Below are 20,059 nucleotides of genomic sequence, written 5' to 3' on the forward strand. Positions count from 1 at the left end.
AAGAGAAAATTAATAAGTAAAATATATCTCTCATATTTATTACAACTTCTTAATAAAACAAGGATTGCAGGAAATGGCCGATTTGAAAGCACATTTTACATTTGCTGCTATAATGCATATTTATGGTAACATCAGTGCAATTCAGTGGGAGAAGGCAATAAACTCACTGTGAAATATGACTATAAGAGACCAAATATATTTATGGTAACATCTGACATCCGTGCTTCACATTTTGACATACGTGGGTCCCTACCTGCCCATTTGAACATACGTGGGTCCCTACTACCCATTTGAACATACGTGGACCCATTTGAACATACGTGGGTTCCCCTGCCTATGATGTTATAGGATCGATAGCATGAATGGCAGGTGTCTTCAACATTGCACGTGTCAAGCAATGCAAAATCTAGTTGTGAGTGCTCTCCAAGCATACAGTTTACATTCAAGCACACCAGTTAGCATTGCATATTGCATCTTTCAGCGAGCCATCAATTGCAATTTCTGCTTCTAGCTTAGATGCTCTTGTTGCTACTAATTACTCGTATTATTGCCGGCAAAAAACCTCCTCTTCGTCATTATTTTTCTTTCTAAAGTAGGGACTAGCTGCTCTGCTTAATTTCTAATTATGTATCACCTGTGCACAGAATCCAACATAAGCTCCATTAACAACAGAATCCAACATTAGCTCCATTAACAACGAGCTCCAGCCCAACTTCCCACTCAAAGCACTCAAAAATATGTATCATTTCAGCAAGGAAGTCTGAGCAGTTTCCAAGGCAAAGCAGCCAGCCCTTACAGGATTTTTTACATATTAAAAGCTAGCGGGTCTAAGAGTAATCCAGGATGCAGAAGCGCAAGTGGAGAAGTTATCAGTTTCGTACCATCGATTAAAGTTCTGTTTTAACTGACGGCAGGGACTTGCTGCTTTGCAGCGCTTTTTGTTTATCTAGAAACCTCCTCTGGGAACTGAGCCGTAATCCCTAACTTTGAAATATTTACACCGCCAGAGTCAAAGTAAGAAATATCTAGAATCGAGGGCTTCAGTTTCGGTATTTTCTTCAAACCCTTTTAACGTAGAAACAGACAAAAGTGTATGCCAATAACATGCAAATTTTATTTTCCAATATCTTCGTATTTTAAAATGTTAGGTTGAGAATACCCGCGTGATATTATCATGTCCATACTTCACAGATATTTGATCACTCAATTTTACGCAAAGGCGCATACTCTATATATACATATCTCCAAACTTTTCCACCGTATCACAGGAAAGCAACGAGTCAGAAAAATATTAATTATATATATATATATATAGTCAAAAAAATATTATATATATATATATATATAAAAGATTTCATATTATTGGATTAACGAAATTGGAAATATAACACAACAAATGAATATATTTCCTACGCAGCAATAGAGCTATCTCTTTTACTCATATAAAAAGGGAAGGAAACAAGGTTGCTGACCTTCTCGCCAATATAGGAGTGGAAAGCGAGAACTCCCTTCTCACTGGGAATACCACCATAATTCCAAATACTGTCCAGGCTCAGGAATATGATAACCTGGTCCAATGTGATACTGATGTCCCGGATGCGGGTGATAGTACGGGTGGCAGGGAGGAGCCACATGCCAGCCATGTGGAGCCTTAAGCTCAAGCTTAAATGCTAATGCGTCTCTCGCCGCCGAAGATTAAAAGCTCAGGTGAGGGTGATGGGAATTCAATGCAGCGTCCGGTTCATTGGTGCGACTCCAATCTGCAGTTATGGAAAACAAGTATCGAGGGAATGTTGAGGTTATTAAGGTGGCTAAAGGTATGGAGCAGGGTCAAGCTCAATGTTGTGGTAACAAGGTTCAGGCTCCTGAGTGTTGTTATATTCTACAGGCCACAGCTCTTGTTGTCAAGGCCAGTTTTCAAGGTGGAGAGGGTTGCCTCCAGGCCGGAAACTCTGCTGGTTGCCGCCTTTGCTCTGTTGAGTGTTGTCCCAGGTCTGCTGAGAGCAACGCTAACTCAGTTGGGGGCTGTATCCAGTTGGGAAGGTCTTCAATCGCAATACTGCTTCAAGCCGTTGGTACTCCTGCAACTATGGTTAGACCCCGGCAAAGACTGCTCAGTCGACGAGGCTCTGCTCGGGGAGGGTCTTCTCGTCCTCCAGCTACAGAGCCCCATCTCCAATGTTGCCGCTGTAATTGCCACAGAAGGGCAGAGGCCAATCCCCTCCAGGCGAGCCAGTTCATGGATGCGAGCAGTCCAAGCTCTGAACCAGACCCTCTTCCTGCGTTTGGCTCAGCCATCTTCACTTTCGGCAGCTCGAAGAATAAACCACGCATTAATGCTCACATTTCGGTCTTATTCATCGAGGAAAATCAGGATGGTGAGGGTGGCTCGTGCAATCAGGAGGAGGTCCCAGACGAAAGCATGGAAGGTGACGAGGAAAGACCGGCGGGGGCTCCTGTGCAAGCTTCCATCAGCCCTCAGGCTCAGCAGGCGTCGACATCCAAGGAGAACACTGCTGAAGACTGGGACTCCTTCCCCACTGCAGAAGAGCGAGAGAAGTATGGATGGTGCAGAATTGTCGAGGAGAAGCCGGAGGACTAACCTCCACTGGTTCAATCTGTCGTTTTCCACAATTGTGCAGGTCCTGTTCCGGTCTTATATCTATGTCTATGTCTCTCTGGTTTATGTTTCTGTCTATGTCTGCTATGGCTATGTCCCTCTAGTTTACGTTTATGTCTATGTCGGCTCCGGCTATGTCTATAACTCTTTTGTTGCCCCTGCGAGGGATGTTCTACTCTGCTCCGGTGCCCCTGCGCGGGATGTTTTTTGCATGGTAAAGATTCACTGTCATATTTTAATGTACTGTGAGGATAGTTTTGTCTGGTCGAGCAGCCCCTGCGAGGGCGGGTCTGGTGTTGAGAAATCATGCTCCAAAGAGCCACAGTCGGCCTTGGGCAATCTGAATATATGCCTTCTGTACATAATAAAATAGAATAGATTTACCGAGAAAAAAAAAACAAATGAATATATTGCAAATCCATATAATGCTCATATATATTATTTCAGTGTGTCATGTTTTACTTAATTAGAACATCGTTACGAGTTATCTTCTATGCCTAATAGGAATTAAAGGAGAGATGAGATATATTTATACTTAGTTTATATTATGATTATAGAAACAAGTTTTCAGGATTTACCATTTATTATTATATTAGAAAAATAAAAATAAATAAATATTTATGTATATATTTGATAATATTTTAAAAATTAAATTTATTTTATTTAAAAAAAAAACAGATTTTTTAATATATAAGTTTTTTTAATAAATTTAAATTTAAAAAATATATAAATTTATAATTAATTTTATTTATCTTAAATTTTTTATTAAAAACATGTAAATATTTTTAGTATATTCTCGATATAATTACATATATTTTTAACTATTAAACTATATTAAATATATTTATATTATTACACTTTAATACCATGAAAAAAATATAAATATAATTTTATAATAAAATAATTTATTTTTAATATATAAATATAAATTTATAATTAAATAATTTATTTTTAATATATAAATATTAAATTAGTTTAGGTTAAGGGATAAGGGTGGAGAGATCAAAATCTCTCTAAGTGCAAATATTTTTTCAAGTTTTGTACTTAAAAGAGATGTTTGCCACTTCAAAGATTTGATCCTTCCAAGTGATAGATTTAGAATGAAGATGGATATAAACTAATTTTTATTTTTATATAATTAATTAAACATAACTTCATTCTATTTTTAAAATTCATTAATGTAAACTCGATTATCAAATTGTTGCTTCAATTAAAATTTTATTATTTGATTGAATTAAAATTTTATTATTTTAATAAGTTTCATTTTTCAGATGTTATTTTATTTGTAATTTATATATAATTGAAAATTTAAAAATAATATTTTAATATTATATATATATATATATATATATATATATATATATATATAATTATAATTATTTTCATATTGATATACTCAATATATAATTATCCGAAGAAAATATACAAACAATTTTATTTTATTTTAAATTGAAAAATTTAAGAAAAAATTACATTATTTTTAAATCCAATATTAAAATAAATCTAAATATAGATATAATTTATTTATAATAATCAATGCAACAACATAATAAAGTATTACATATAAAAATAATGACTTATTTATTATTATTATTATTAATTTAATTTTTTTTTTTTTTTTAAATTATTATTTTTTAAATTTCCATATATAGATTAGAAATAAAGTACAATTTAATTTAGATTATACAAAACTCAAACAACAACCAAATAAAATATATTAATGTAAGATGATGATTTATTTAGTTTTATGTAAAGTGTAAAGGTTGTTAATTTAAAACTTTATGGTTACAAAAATTTAACTATATTGGAGATTAATATAAATATATTAATAAACTTAAAATTATCTTTGTTATAAAATTAAATTATTTATTTTAGTTTATATCAAAATTAACCAATCTTAAATATATATAGTGTTGAGACGCTTCACTAACAGTAGAACGTACAGTGTACCTACAGTGTTTTGAATAAAAGTCAACTAACATTATACCGTTATATTAAAAATGCAGCATTGGATGTCGGTTTGACATTATCAAGATCTAGATCTAGATCGAAGGGATTTTTACAGAGGAATTTTTTTTATTTTTTTATAATGAAAATATATTCAACGTCAGACATCTAAAATTTCGAAATTTAACAATTATAATTTAAATTTACAAAAATCTTGCAGAATTTTCACAAAAAATAGTCCAAACTAAAAATAGTGCAAATCAACCTTGATTCCCAGGTGGCCTACAAAGTAAACGAAATGGCCAATTTATTATCCGGTCTATCATCCTACTTTATCTGGAATCCATCTTTGTGCAAAGTCATTTTCCCAGTTCATTCGCTTGTCTAAATAGTGTTTGGGATTTAGCGGGAAGTGCCCTCTGGTGTCCAGAAAATGAACTTAAATTGACAGTCAGTTTAGGGATTTTCCTTTTTTACGGGCTGACGACGCAAAAACAACTTAAATTGACAGTCAGTTTAGGGATTTTCCTTTTTAACGGGCTGACGACGCAAAAAAGCATGGTATTTTGTTGAGGTTGTTCAGCTGTTCCCCTAACTAAATGTCTCTTGAGCATGAACCGCCGCAACTAATGGCATGAAATCAAGGGTATGTCATATCAAATTGAACGGCAACAACCTATCATAATATTCAATTTAGAATCCTAGCTAAGACGCCAAGATAGACGATCGTCTTGACATAGGCAGCATAAGATTAAGATAGGCTAGCTCTCACTGGATGCTCAACAAGCTCTGATCTGGGAGGGATATTGATTCAGGACGGGGCAAAGAACATGAACATAATCTTCTCAATCTAATAGGAAAAGGCATAAAGCCAAAAAGTCAGCTAAAGGAAAAAAGGTTGCTACTGCTAGAACTAGCCAGACCAGCAGCAGCAGGAAAGAAAAGTGAGTTAGTCGATCTTCTCGATTATTTTGATCCAGTAGTTGGTCTAAGGTTGGTTGCTTGTAGGTTGGTTAGTGTGCTTTGTAGTGTACGGTTATATTGTTTTGTTGTATAGTTGATTCCATAATTTAGTAGAGGTAGTTGATTCTTAGCTTTGCTTTCAAAAAATTTCGAAGAGTGTAATTTAGTTTAAATTAGTAAAAATGTATGAAACATTTTTTTTTTAAAACATATGTTGAGGATGAAGAAACATAATAGTGTAAATTTCGTTTATTTTAGTTTAAATTCATGAGAAATTTACTAGACATTTTTGTTTTAAATCTAAATGTAAATGGAGAAAATATATATAGGATGAGAAAACATAATAATGAACACAGACTTATGTTGGCAAACTTAAGAGTGAATATTTAGTGTGATTTCATTTATTTTAGTTTAAATTCATGAGAAATTTATGAGACATTTTTGTTTTAAACCTAAGTTTAAATAATGAAAACATGAGAGAACACAAGCTTTTCATTAGTTTGATTGCGTTATGGATTTTTTCCATTTTATTTCATTTCTGGTCCTAACATAGATTTTTCAAAGACAAAATATGTCGAGACTTGCTCAGACAAAATACACCCAGGCTTGGAACACTACCTCGAGCACGAAACTCGCCAGTGACACCTTGAACAACAATACAGAATCTCGCTAGCTAGCATCTCAGAGAAGGATTTTAATACACTCTCACCTGTACTCTAGAAAAACTAAACACTGATACTGACTATTATAGTACTCGTACTTACCTCGCATTCAACATTCACCCTAGAACAATCACCGAGCACCAAAAGTTTCACAACAATACACAAACTCTACAAGGAAAGTCCTCAATTGGAATTTCAAATGTTCCTTGAGCTTTAGATGTTCGCTTTCCATCTCCCTGATTTCAAGATAGCCTGAGCATAAGGTGAAGAAAATAAGAGACAATATTTCCCAAGAGAGCATGGCAAGACTAGTTAGTGGGCTTAGGGGATTGTGGAAAGAGGGCTTAGAGGATCGTGGAAAGACTCGTTAGCAGCATCAACAATAATGTTTTATGTCCCATTATCAACATCAACAATAATGTTTGAGCCCAGTGTTTCTGGGCAAACAATTAATGTTAACTTAAGTAATGCATAAAAATCAACAAACGTTATACCGTTATATTCATGAGAGTTCAAGTGTACGGGGCAGACACTACAATCGCGTATGACTCGACACCCTAGTACCAAATATTATTTATATTATTAATTTGACTTGACTTAGAATCTTTCAACGACACCTCGTTCAACTTCTTACTGTAGTAGAGTTAAAATGGGACTAATAGCTCAGCCACATGTAGAAGGGGGACAAACCATGTAGACCACATCCCCCCAAAACATTTAGACCGCTTCAAATAGAAGCATTAAAACTCTGAGTGTCACACCATGCTCTCATGTTTATCGACGCCCTGGACCTTTCATAACCACCCTTTGTATAAAACCAACCAGAGTATTCTGCATTTCTCCGTTCATTCTGCATTTCTCTGTTCCCTTGATTCTCTGCTGGATTCTGAAGCATCACAGGCATTCTGTTCATACTGTATCTTCATTATACATCATGGAGATAGAAGAAGCGGTAGCAGATTGAGGAGGAGGAGAAGGAGAAGGGAAAGTAGTGGCCACTGAACGTCATATCATGAAATCTTTGTGCTGCTCAGATCACATAACGAGAGACATCCTCATGGTCCCTTCCACCTCCAACAAGTAGCCTTCCGCCATAAGTCGCCAAAATCTCAACAACCGACCTGGGAAATCGGCCGACTTGGGGGACAATTTGGCCTCCGCAAACTGCATAATTTCATTCTAGGACTCGAACGCAGCCAAATCCATGAAATTGTTCAAGAGCAACGGAAAGGAAGCCTACGAGTATATCGCCGTCGTGGACAGTCTCCGGCAACTCATGGAAAATCTAGTCGTCACTGACAACAGCTCAGCCAAACTGGTGCACGCGCAGCGCCTCATGGAGATGTCGATGGTCCGCATGAAAGTAGAGTTTCACCGAATTCTGTCGGCCAACGTCAAGCCGACGATGGTGCCGAACAACGATAACTCGAGGGGCGAAGAGTTGATGGACAAAGAGGGGAGAAGCAGTAGACCCCGTTGGAATCGAAGTTCTAACGCCGACGAAATTTGTGAAATCGACATGATGCCGCTGGAAGCCGTGCTAGACCTGCGCAGTATAGCGAAGCGCATGGTTGCCAGTGGGTACGGGAGGGAGTGCGTTCGAATCTATGGGATGACCAGAAACCCTGTAATTGAAGGGTGTCTCAACAGAATCGGCGTCGACCAGCTTAATACGAGCGATGTGCAGAAGATGGAATGGGGAATTCTGGACAATAGGATCAAGAACTGGATACGCGTCATGAGTATTGCGGTGAGAATTATGTTCGCGAGTGAGAAACGTCTCTGTGACGAGATTTTTTCAGGTTTTAATAACGTCAGGGATTCTTGTTTCGCTGAGGTCGTCAAGGGGCCGGCGACGAAGCTTCTGGCTTTTGGCGATTCTGTGGCCATGAGCAAAAATTCCAACGAAAGGATCTTCAGGGTGCTCGACATGTATGGGTTTCTGTTGGACCTTATGCCCGACATCGACACCGTTTTAAGCCAAGAATCGTGCGCAAGCGTGAGGATGCAAGTCTCTACGATCGTAATTCGGCTCGGGGAGTCGGCACAGGGGATTTTGAAGCAATTCGAGAATGCAGTCCACGCGGAAAATTCAAAAACCCCGGTCCCAGGCGGCACGATTCATCCGCTTACAAGGTATGCTATGAATTATCTGAGCTTTCTGTCTGATTACAAGGAGGCTCTCAGGAACATAATGGCCAATGCACCAATTGATATCCCCAAGCTAGCCCTGCCTGATGGCCTCATGGGCATGTTTGGGGACTTGGATAGCCATCATGATAATGAATCAGGTAGCCCGACCTCTGCTCTGTCTGCGAAACTGGGATGGATTATCACCATCCTGCAATGTAAGATAGATTCAAAATCTAACCTCTACAAGGATGCTGCTCTGTCATACCTGTTTCTCATGAACAATCTTCATTACATTGTGAAGAAGGTCAAAGGTTCGAAGCTTTTAGGGTTGTTAGGGTATGGTTGGCTGAGGAAAAATCTGTTGGAAATAATAATCTCAACCATTGTCTTAAAAACAATCACAAAAAGCATGCTTGCCCGGTCAACTACTGTAGGGTTGTGAATTTGTTTGCAGGCGAAAGGAATTCTAGGTAGAAGTACATCGTTGACCATTCCGCAACACAACAAAGAAGTTAAGGCACTTAATGACTTTTAGTAAATAAGTATGGGCAAGCATTCACTCCGTGATTGTTGCCCACACTCCACAACACCTGCAAGTTCAAAATACCATTTATTATGTAAAATCACCTATGTAGTGTATTAAATATTTTTTTTGTCATGTATTAATGTCAAATTTGTATGTTGAGATAAATATGAATGTAAAATTCATTTGCATAGTTGGGCAAATTAGAGAGTGAGAGAGTGCGAAAGTATTGAGGTAGTGAGGATAAAATTGTGGAGGAAATATTGGTGGGTGCGTGAAAACCAGTTTTACGTAGTTTTACAAACATTTACCCTGCAACCCCAATGATGCGTAAATCACAGTTTGTGTTTTCACTTGGAGATGCAGGCTCCATTTATCACCTGAATGTATTTTCCTATGTTTTGAAATATAAGACAAAGTATGTTATGTTGCGATGTGGTCTTAAACATTCATGAGTAAATTTACCGCAACCTTTTGTTTCTACTCTGTTTTGTCGTGAGTTATTTCTTATGTATTCTTTAAGCCTCTGTGTAGTTGCGATATCATTTCCCCAACATAAGACTCACCTTGCCACAGTTGAATTGTGAGCTAGACTCCTCTCCTTTGCCACTACGAAATTTTTCTAATATGGTATCAGAGAAAAAATTATGACTATTGGGATATTACAATGAAGGCCCTGTTTTCTTCTCAAGACATTTGAGATTTGGTGGAGAATGGTTTTAAAAAACTAGCAGATGCAAGAGCATACAATGCCTTGTCTCAAGCATAAAGGAATTTTTGAGGGACAATAGGAAGAAGGATGCAAAATCTCTCTTTTACATTTTTAAAGTAGTTTATGAAAGTACTTTCCCAAGGGTTGTAGCAGCAACGAAGTCCAAGCAAGCATGGGACACCCTCGAGACAACCTACCAAGGCATGGCAAAATTCAAGACAACAAAGCTGCAAATGTTGAGAAGAGACTTTGAAACACTTTGTATGAAAGAGTCTGAGAATGTAGACTCGTTTTTTACACATGTAATTGGGTTGGTTACTCAAATCAGGTCTCACGGTGAGACACTTGAGAAAAGGAGAATAGTTGAGAAAGTTTTGAGAAGTTGTCAACAAGGTTTGATGCCATTGTTGTGGCCATAGAAGAGACAAAATATCTCTTATAGTCCTCAGTGGATGAGCTTCATACATCACTAATTTCTCATGAACATAGACTGAATAGAGCAACAAGCTCCTCATTGGAGCATGCCTTCAAGACACAAGTTTCATTTGGTTAAGGTAGAGGCAGAGGAAGATCATATGCTAGAGGAAGAGGAAGAAGCCCACATAGAGGTGGAAGAAACAACCCTTGAAGCTCAAGTGGAAGAGACAACAATAAAAATCCTAGTCAAGGCCCAAGCCAAAATCAAGCACAAGGTTAGACGAATGATAAATCTCAAGTTCAATGTCATTACTGTAAGAAGTATGGTCATTATGCAAATGAATGTAGAAATAAGCAATATGACATTAGTAACAAACCAAGTGTAAATTTCACAAAAGAAAATCAAAACCATGATAGCATGTTTTTAGCTTGTAATGTAGCACAAGAAAAACAAAGTGATATATGTTATCTAGATTCAGGGTGTAGCAACCACATGTCATAGAACATAGAAATGTTTTCCACTCTAGATGAAAGTGTGAAATCTGAAGTGACACTAGGGACTGATAGAAAAGTCCCTGTCATGGGAAAAGGAAGATTCAATATCCTAACAAAAAAGGGGGAGAAGAGGTACATCTCATGTGTTTGCTTTGCCATTGGTCTGAAGCATAACCTCATAAGCATTGGACAACTCATGCAAAAGGGCTACAATGTCTTCAAAAATGATGTGTGCACAATTTTGGATAGGCCTCCAAGTAGATAGTTGATTGCAAAGGTTCAGATGATAAACAATAGAATGTTTCCCATAAAGATAAGATCAGATTTGATGGAAGAAGGTGCACAAGAACAACTATCAATGAACTCACAAGAGGATGGAAGAAAAGATGCAGCTGTCACACAAGTGAACTATCATGCAGAGGTCAAAGTTGAAAATTGGTAATGGAATTTGAGATTTTGACATCTCAACTTTGGAGGTTTGAATTTGCTGAATAGGAAAGGCATGGTGAAGGGATTGCCATTCATAGAAAAACTAGACAGCCTATGTGAAGGATGCATCTTGGGAAAGTAACATAGAGAGATATTTCCAGTAGGAAAGTCAGTAAGGGAAAAAGCACCTTTGGATATTTTCCATTCATATTTATGTGGACCAATGCAAACACCATCAATTGGTGGTAGCCACTATTTATTGACCTTTATAGATGACTGCACAAGGAAGACATGGGTCTATCTCTTAAAACATCAGGGATTCTTGTTTCGCTGAGGATGTCAAGGGGTCGACGACGAAGTTTCTGGCTTTTGGCATTCTATGGAAATGAGAAAAAATTCCAACGAAAGGATCTTCAGGGTGCTTGACATGTATGTGTCTCTGTTGGACCTTATGCCCGACATCGACACCATGTTAAGCCAAGAATCGTTCGCAAGCGTGAGGATGCAAGTCTCTACGATCATAATTCTGCTTGGGGAGTTGGCATAGGGTATTTTGAAGCAATTCGAGAATGCAGTCCACATGGAAAATCAAAAACCTCCATCCCAAGAGGGACGCTTCATCCACTTACAAGGTATGCTATGAATTATCTGAGCTTTAAGGACTATCTCAGGAACATAATGGCCGATGCACCAATTGAAATCCCTAAGCTGGCCCTGCCTGATGGTCTCATGGGTATTTTTGGGGACTTGGATAGCCATCATGATAATGAGTCCGGTAGCCCGACCTCTACTCTATTTGCGAAACTGGGATGGATTATCACCAAATCCTCCAATGTAAGATAGGTTCAAAATCTAACCTCTACAAGAATGCTTCTCTGTCATACCTGTTTCTCATGAACAATCTTCATTACATTGTGAAGAAGGTCAAAGGTTCGAAGCTTTTAGGGTTGTTATGGTATGGTTGGCTAAGGAAAAATCTGTTGGAAATAATAATCTCAACCATCGTCTTAAAAACACTCACAAACAGCATGCTTGCCCAGTCAACTACTGTAGGGTTGTGATTTTGTTTGCAGGCGAAAGGACTGAATTCTAGGTAGAAGTACATCGTTGACCATTCCGCAACACAACAAAGAAGTTAAGGCACTTAATGAATTTTGGTAAATAAGTATGGGCAAGCATTCACTCCGTGATTGTTGCCCACACTCCACAACACCTGCAAGTTCAGAAAACCATTTATTATGTAAAATCGCCCATGTTGTGTATTAAATATTTTCTTTGTCATGTATTAATGTCAAATTTGTATGTTGAGATAAATATGAATGTAAAATTCATTTGCATAGTTGGGCAAGTTAGAGAGTGAGAGAGGGTGAAAGTATGTGAGGTAGTGAGGAGAAAATTGTGGAGGAAATATTGGTGGGCGCGTGAAAACTAGTTTTACGGAGTTTTACAGACATTTACTCTGCAACCCCAATGATGCGTAAATCACAGTAAGTCTTTTGTGTTTTCACTTGGAGCTGCAGCCTCCATTTATCACGTGAATGTATTTTCCTATGTTTTGAAATATAATACAAAGTATGTTATGTTGCGATGTGGTCTTAAACATTCATGAGTAAATTTACCGCAACCTTTTGTTTCTACTCTATTTTGTCGTGAGTTATTTCTTATGTATTATTTAAGCCTCTGTGTAGTTGCGATATCCTTTCCACAACATAAGACTCACCTTGCCACAGTTGAATTGTGAGCCAGACTCCTCTCCTTTGCCACTCCGAAATTTTTCTAATATGGTATCACCTTGTCGAAAATGAATTGTGAGCCAGACTCCTCTCCTCTGCCTCTCGAAATTTTTCTAATATGGTATCAGAGAAGGTTAAAATTTTATAGTGTAAAAACAAGTTTTTTTTTAGTAACAATTAAAATTGTTTTGAGGGCAGAATTTTGAAGTGTATTTACGAGCAAGTATAAAGTTTTATTTACACTCAGAAATGGAAACTTCAACCACAAGCTTGACTAATCCTCGGATACCTCAGTTTAATGGAAAAAATTATGACTATTGGGATATTACAATGAAGGCCCTGTTTTCTTCTCAAGACATTTGAGATTTGGTGGAGAATGGTTTTCAAGAACTAGCAGATGTAGGAGCATACAATGCCTTGTCTCAAGCATAAAGGAATTTTTGAGGGACAATAGGAAGAAGGATGCAAAATCTCTCTTCTACATTTTTAAAGTAGTTCATGAAAGTACTTTCCCAAGGGTTGTAGCAGCAACGAAGTCCAAGCAAGCATGGGACACCCTCCAGACAACCTACCAAGGCATGTCAAAAGTCAAGACAACAAAGCTGCAAATGTTGAGAAGAGACTTTGAAACACTTTGTATGAAAGAGTCTGAGAATGTAGACTCGTTTTTACACATGTAATTGGGTTGGTTACTCAAATCAGGTCTCACGGTGAGACACTTGAGGAAAGGAGAATAGTTGAGAAAGTTTTGAGAAGTTGTCAACAAGGTTTGATGCCATTGTTGTAGCCATAGAAGAGACAAAATTTACTCACCGTTCTCAGTGGATGAGCTTCATACATCACTAATTTCTCACGAACATGGACTGAATAGAGCAACAAGCTCCTCATTGGAGCATGCCTTAAGACACAAGTTTCATTTGGTGAAGGTAGAGGCAGAGGAAGATCATATGCTAGAGGAAGAGGAAGAAGCCCACATAGAGGTGGAAGGAACAACCCTTGAAGCTCAAGTGGAAGAGACAACAATAAAAATCCAAGTCAAGGCCCAAACCAAAATCAAGCACAAGGTTAGATGAACGATAAATCTCAAGTTCAATGTCATTACTGTAAGAAGTATGGTCATTATGCAAATGAGTGTAGAAATAAGCAATATGACTTTAGTAACAAACCAAGTGTAAATTTCACAAAAGAAAATCAAAACCATGATAGCATGTTTTTAGCTTGTAATGTAGCACAAGAAAAACAAAGTGATACATGTTATCTAGATTCAGGGTGTAGCAACCACATGTCATAGAACATATTTTTCCAATCTAGATGAAAGTGTGAAATCTGAAGTGACACTAGGGACTGATAGAAAAGTCTCTGTCATGGGAAAAGGAAGATTCAATATCCTAACAAAAAAGGGGGAGAAGAGTTACATCTCATGTGTTTGCTTTGCCATTGGTTTGAAGCATAACCTCATAAGCATTGGACAACTCATGCAAAAGGGCTACAATGTCTTCAAAAATGATGTGTGCACAATTTTGGATAGGCCTCCAAGTAGATAGTTGATTGCAAAGGTTCAGATGATAAACAATAGAATGTTTCCCCTAAAGATAAGATCAGATTTGACGGAAGAAGGTGCACAAGAACAACTATCAATGAACTCACAAGAGGATCAAAGAAAAGATGCAGCTGTCACACAAGTGAACTATCAAGCAGAGGTCAAAGTTGAAAATTGGTAATGGAATTTGAGATTTGGACATCTCAACTTTGGAGGTTTGAATTCGCTGAATAGGAAAGGCATGGTGAAGGGATTGCCATTCATAGAAAAACTAGACAAGCTATGTGAAGGATGCATCTTGGGAAAGCAACATAGAGAGACATTTCCAGTAGGAAAGTCAGTAAGGGAAAAGGCACCTTTGGAGATTTTCCATTCATATTTATGTGGACCAATGCAAACACCATCAATTGGTGGTAGCCACTATTTATTGACCTTTATAGATGACTACACAAGGAAGACATGGGTCTATCTCTTAAAACATAAAAGTGAAAAGTTTGAGCACTTTCGCCAATACAAAGCTCTTGTTGAGAAGCAAAGTGGACACTACATCAAAGTCCTCAAGACTGACAGAGGTGGCGAATACATCTCAAATGATTTCCTTCGATTTTGCAAGGAGCATGGAATTCACAATAAATTTACAACATGATATACACCTAAGAAAAATGGTGTTGCAGAAAGGAAGAATAGGACCATTATGGAAATGGCAAGGAGTATGTTGAAGGCAGAGCATTTGCCAAATGATTATTGGGCTGAACCTGTCGCCTGTGTAGAATATATCTTGAATAGATGTCCAGCCAAAAGCGTCCAGAATGTGGCTCCTGAAAATACATGGAGTGGAAGAAAGCATAGTGTCACTCGCATGAGAGTCTTTGGATCTGTGGCATATGCACATGTACTGGATGTGTTGAGGAAGAAATTGGAAAACAAGAGGGGAAAATGTATATTTGTTGGATATAGTGTCAAATCCAAGGCATACAAACTCTACAATCCATTAACCAAGAAGGTCATAATCAGTAGAGATGTGTAGTTCATAGAAGAGGAAGCATGGGATGGAAGTTTAGAGAAGACAGTTAATGTCAAAGCATGTATACCACATGAGGACAAAGAGGAATTGACAGCAGCAAGTAATTCCTCAACAGTGACTCCCTCTACACCTATTCAAGTGCAACAAAGTAGGCAACAAGTAACACCATCAACAAATAATAGGACAACGTCGCGCAGTCAAGCAAGTGTTTCTCCAAGCACGCCGCAAAGCACAACACCAAGTGACATGTCAAGCCCATCTTCAACAAGCACAAGAAGACCAAAATTTAGAAATTTAAATGAAATTTATGAGCAAGATGAAGTTGATAGTAGTGCTGGTTTGAATTCCTTATTTGCATTATTTTGTCATGTAGATGGCTGAATCCATTTTGAAGATGCAGTCAAAGAAGAAAAATGGGTTGCGGCAATGGAGGAAGAAATAGAAGCAATAGAAAAGAATGACACATGGGAGTTAGTGAACCTTCCGCAAGGAAAAGAAGTCATTGGAGTGAAGTGGGTCTATAAGACCAAGAGCAATGTTGATGGTAAGATTGAAAGAAAAAAGCAAGGCTAGTTGTCAAACGATACAAGTAGTAGCATGGAAGAGATTATGCAGAGACATTCGCGCCAATCATGAGGATGGAGACAGTGCGTACAGTTGTGGTGATTTCCACGCAACATAAATGGAAAATGTATCAAATGGACATAAAATCAACGTTCTTGAATGAAGTGTTGAAAGAGGAAGTGTATGTTGTGCAATTGCCTCGTTATGAGGTAGAAGGCAAAAAAGACAAAGTGTATCGGTTGAGGAAAGCTCTTTATGAGCTGAAGCAAGCACCTCATGCATGGTACAGCAAGATAGATGCCTACTTGTTGGACAATGGTTTTGACAAATGTGACAGAGAGCCTACCCTCTATATCAAAGAGAGCGATGGTAAGATTCTTATGGTCATCTTATATGTAGATGATTTGATTTTTACGGGCAGTGATGATTTCCTCATTGCTGATTTTAAACAAGTCACGAAGAATGAATTTGAAATGACTGACTTCGGGTTGTTAAGATATGTTTTGGGCATAGACGTGAAGAAAATAGAAAGAAAAGTATGCGGTAGACATTTTGGAGAGGTTTAATATGCAAAAAACCAAACCCACACCAACTCCAACCATCATGGGGTTGAAATTGAGTAAAGAAGATTGTAGCAGTAATGTCAATCCGAAATTATACAAAAGTATGATAGGAAACTGGATGTATTTGACCGCCACTAGGTCGGATATAATGTATGTAGTAAGTCTAGTGTCGAGGTTCATGGAGACATCCAAGGAAACACATTGGCAAGCAACGAAAAGGATTCTAAGGTATGTCAATGGGACAAAACAATATGGCGTTTTGTATGCCGCACCAAATGATTTTAGGTTGGTTGGTTACAATGAAGTGATTGGGCAGGAAGTGTCTATGACACAAAGAGCACATCAGGATATGCTTTTCATTTGGGTTCCGGAGCCGTTTCACGGGCCTCCAAGAAGTAGTCAATAGTTTCATAGTCAACCACAGAAGCTGAATATGTCGCCGCAATAGCAGCGACATGTCAAGCAGTTTGGATGAGAAGGATGTTAAGGGATTTTCACCACGACCAAGGGGAACAAGAACTATTTTCTGCGACAACACTTCAACAATTGCATTGTCAAATAATTTTGTTTTTCACAAGAGGACCAAGCATATTGATGCTAAATATCATTTTATCAGAGAGTTGATTAACAATGATGAAATTGTGTTGCAGCACTGCAGGTCACAGGAACAATTTGCTGATATTTTCACAAAGTCATTGGCACGTGAAAGTTTTGTTTATCTCAGAGACTGTTTGGGAATTGTCAATGGTGGCAGTTGTGATTAAGGGGGAGTGTTGGAAATAATAATCCCAACCACCGTCTTAAAAACACTGACAAACACCATGCTTGCCCAGTCAACTACTGCAGGGTTGTGATTTTGTTTGCAGGCGGAAGGACTGAAGTCTGGGCAGAAGTACATCGCTGACCATTCCACAATAGAATAGAGAAGTTAAGGCACTTAATGATGTTTGGTAAATAATTATGGGCAAGCATTCACTCCGCGACCATTGCCCACACTCGACAACACCTGCAAGTTCAGAAAACCATTTACTATGTAAAATCGTCCATGCTGTGTATTACATATTTTCTCTGTCATGTATTAAAGTCTTTTGTCTTTTCACTTGGCACTACAGTTTCCATTTATCACGTGAATGTATTTTCCTATGTTTTGAAATATAATACAAAGTATGTTAGGTTTCTATGTGGTCTTAAACTTTTTGTGTTTTCACTTGGAGCTGCAGTTTCCATTTATCACGCCATTGTATTTTCCTATGTTTTGAAATATAATACAAAGTATGTTAGGTTGGGATGTGGTCTTAAACCTTTATGAGTAAATTTACCGCAACCTTTTGTTTCTACTTTTTCCATGAGTTATTTTTTATGTATTATTTAAGCCTATGTGTAGTTGTGATATCCTTGCTGCAACATAAGTTCTATTTTTGCCGTGAGTTATTTCCTGTGTATTGTTTAAGACTATGTGTAGTTGCGATATCCTTGCTGCAACACTTACCTTTGGCAACTAAATTCTGAGCCAAACTCCTCTCTCCTCTCCTCTGACCTGCGAAATTTTCTAATATGCGCAAATTATGAGCGAGTGGCCTGGATGAAGCTTCTCAATTGTTTGAGGGATGAGGGGTTTCATGTGAGTGGGAGTTCTTCCACTTGGATGTCACAGCAGGCCCTGAAGGATAGATTCAAGGGTTTCAATTTTGCAATTGAAGAGGCACTCATGAAGCATTCTGGTTGGATGGTGCCGGATATGGAGCTCCGGGAGGAGATTAGGATTTCAATCGCTGAGAAAATGATACCAGCCTATCGGTCCTTCTTGGGTAGAGTGGGCAAGTGTTTGGAAAGTGGGAGACACTATGAGATGTATATAAAGTACACGCCTGAGGAGCTGGAAACTCGTCTCTTGGATCTCTTTCACGGTAATTCATCATCCTTAAGTTCAAGGAATCCATCGTCATTAAGTTCAGGGAGATCATAGAAGGAATGAGAGTATAAAGGTGGAACAAAATTTCACCTTATGGATATGCCATTACAGTAAGATGATCAGACTACTAAAAAAATGGTATTCACGATTAATATTGAGATCGCTGGGACTTTGCTTTCTGTATATCTAACTTAACATTCTTATCACTCCCGCAAAACAACGTTCATTGTAATTAGGCTATAATATATATACAAGATAGGAATATATACAATATAGCTTCCTAATGTAAATTTTCAGAGCACATATATTGCCAAGGAAACTCAGTGCAGGAACTACTCTTTGCTTTTGTTATATTTCTTTTCTTTTGTTCTGTACTCCCTGTTTTGATGGAAAGTTTCATACTTCACTGAATCTCTAATCATTGAGGGTCTACTATGTTTACGATGGTCACTGTTTTCACATCGTATAAAATTAACTCAATGCTTGAACTCTACACAAGCTGGCTACGCCACAGCGAGAGAGGTAGCTATCCATTTGGTCTAAGGACAAAGATTTTGGATGCCAATAGCATTCCTGTTGCCCTTCATTTACTAAGGAGTGGCTCTTGATATTTCACCCTCTGTAGTTGATCTGTTCTGTATCTCTTGTAATATTTGTAGAAATTATTGTTTTCAGAAAAAGTCAGACAGTTCAGAAAGACATCTCAGACCTTCAACACTTTGCTGAAGATAGAGTCTGCCTTGCACGTTCATTTTTCAGTAACTTTCCGCACTACTCTCTTTTTGCTTTGCAGATACCTAAGATGATAGGGAGAATAACAAACAATAAACATTTGGTTGCAGCACATTTACATTTACTGCATCTGAGGGTAACATGTGAGCTGTAAATTTCTGTGTATTGCTTAAGTTGTAATAAATGGGTTGTAACATGGTGAATAATGTCTATTCAAATTGCGTTTTAAAGGAATATTAAAATTGTTTTATATTCTGAAAAATAATAGATAGGAATAATGTGAAACAATCAACTTCACTTTCATTCCTTAAATTCTAAATTATTCCTAAAACTTACAATCAAATTCAACCATCCTATATCTTGAAATCACAAATTCTATGTTTAAATATAGACATTAACCTCAAAAGTCAGAGGCTACTACGCCTCAATCTTGAAAATTTCCATTCTGAAACTTTAGCATTTCCAAGATGTATGCGTACTTTTGGCCAGTTGTTCAATATTGAAATGACAAACTCTATGTTTAAATATCAACATTAACCTCAAACATTAAAGTCAGAGGCTACAACGTGTGCTTCTTGAAAATTCCCATTCTGAAACTTTATTTATTCCAAGATGTATGCGTACTTTTGGTCAATTGATCAATATTTTATAACGAATTCCACACGAACGGGACACCGTTCATTACTCAACTGTTGTCTAACTAATCAATATTTTAATAACGAGTTCCACATTTATAGGACATTAATCATTACTGGGAGTCGTAGTCCTTTTGTACTTGTCCTTCTCTAACTGACAAATTTCCATTTCTACATTTAATTTATTATTATTATTTTTTAATTAGATGTAACAGGTTTGAAACGTATTCTCTATGAAAAATAAGTCAATATTTTTAATAATAATAATAATTTTTTAGAGAAATAGAATTTATTATTTGACTAAAGTAAAGTTAGAGTATAAAGATATAGCTAAAAAGTAAATACTAGCATTTGCACCCAATGTTGCAAAGGAAAAGCTGTAAGGCATAATGTGTGGAAGAACATTGAAATGTGAACGGGCATTTGTAGGCTTTTTTGAAAGCAAGGGTCGATGA

The 20,059-nt window shown here is 37.4% G+C and overlaps 1 pseudogene; it reads left to right on the forward strand.

The window, feature by feature from the left end:
* Window positions 1-7,126: 7,126 nt before the first annotated feature.
* Window positions 7,127-18,291, forward strand: LOC149189393 (exocyst complex component EXO70A1-like; annotated as a pseudogene).
* Window positions 18,292-20,059: the final 1,768 nt, after the last annotated feature.

This window comes from Pinus tabuliformis, chromosome 3_1 (assembly GCF_031772625.1).
Source record: "Pinus tabuliformis cultivar Carrire ecotype Pingquan chromosome 3_1, CPIR1, whole genome shotgun sequence".
Taxonomy (NCBI): domain Eukaryota; kingdom Viridiplantae; phylum Streptophyta; class Pinopsida; order Pinales; family Pinaceae; genus Pinus; species Pinus tabuliformis.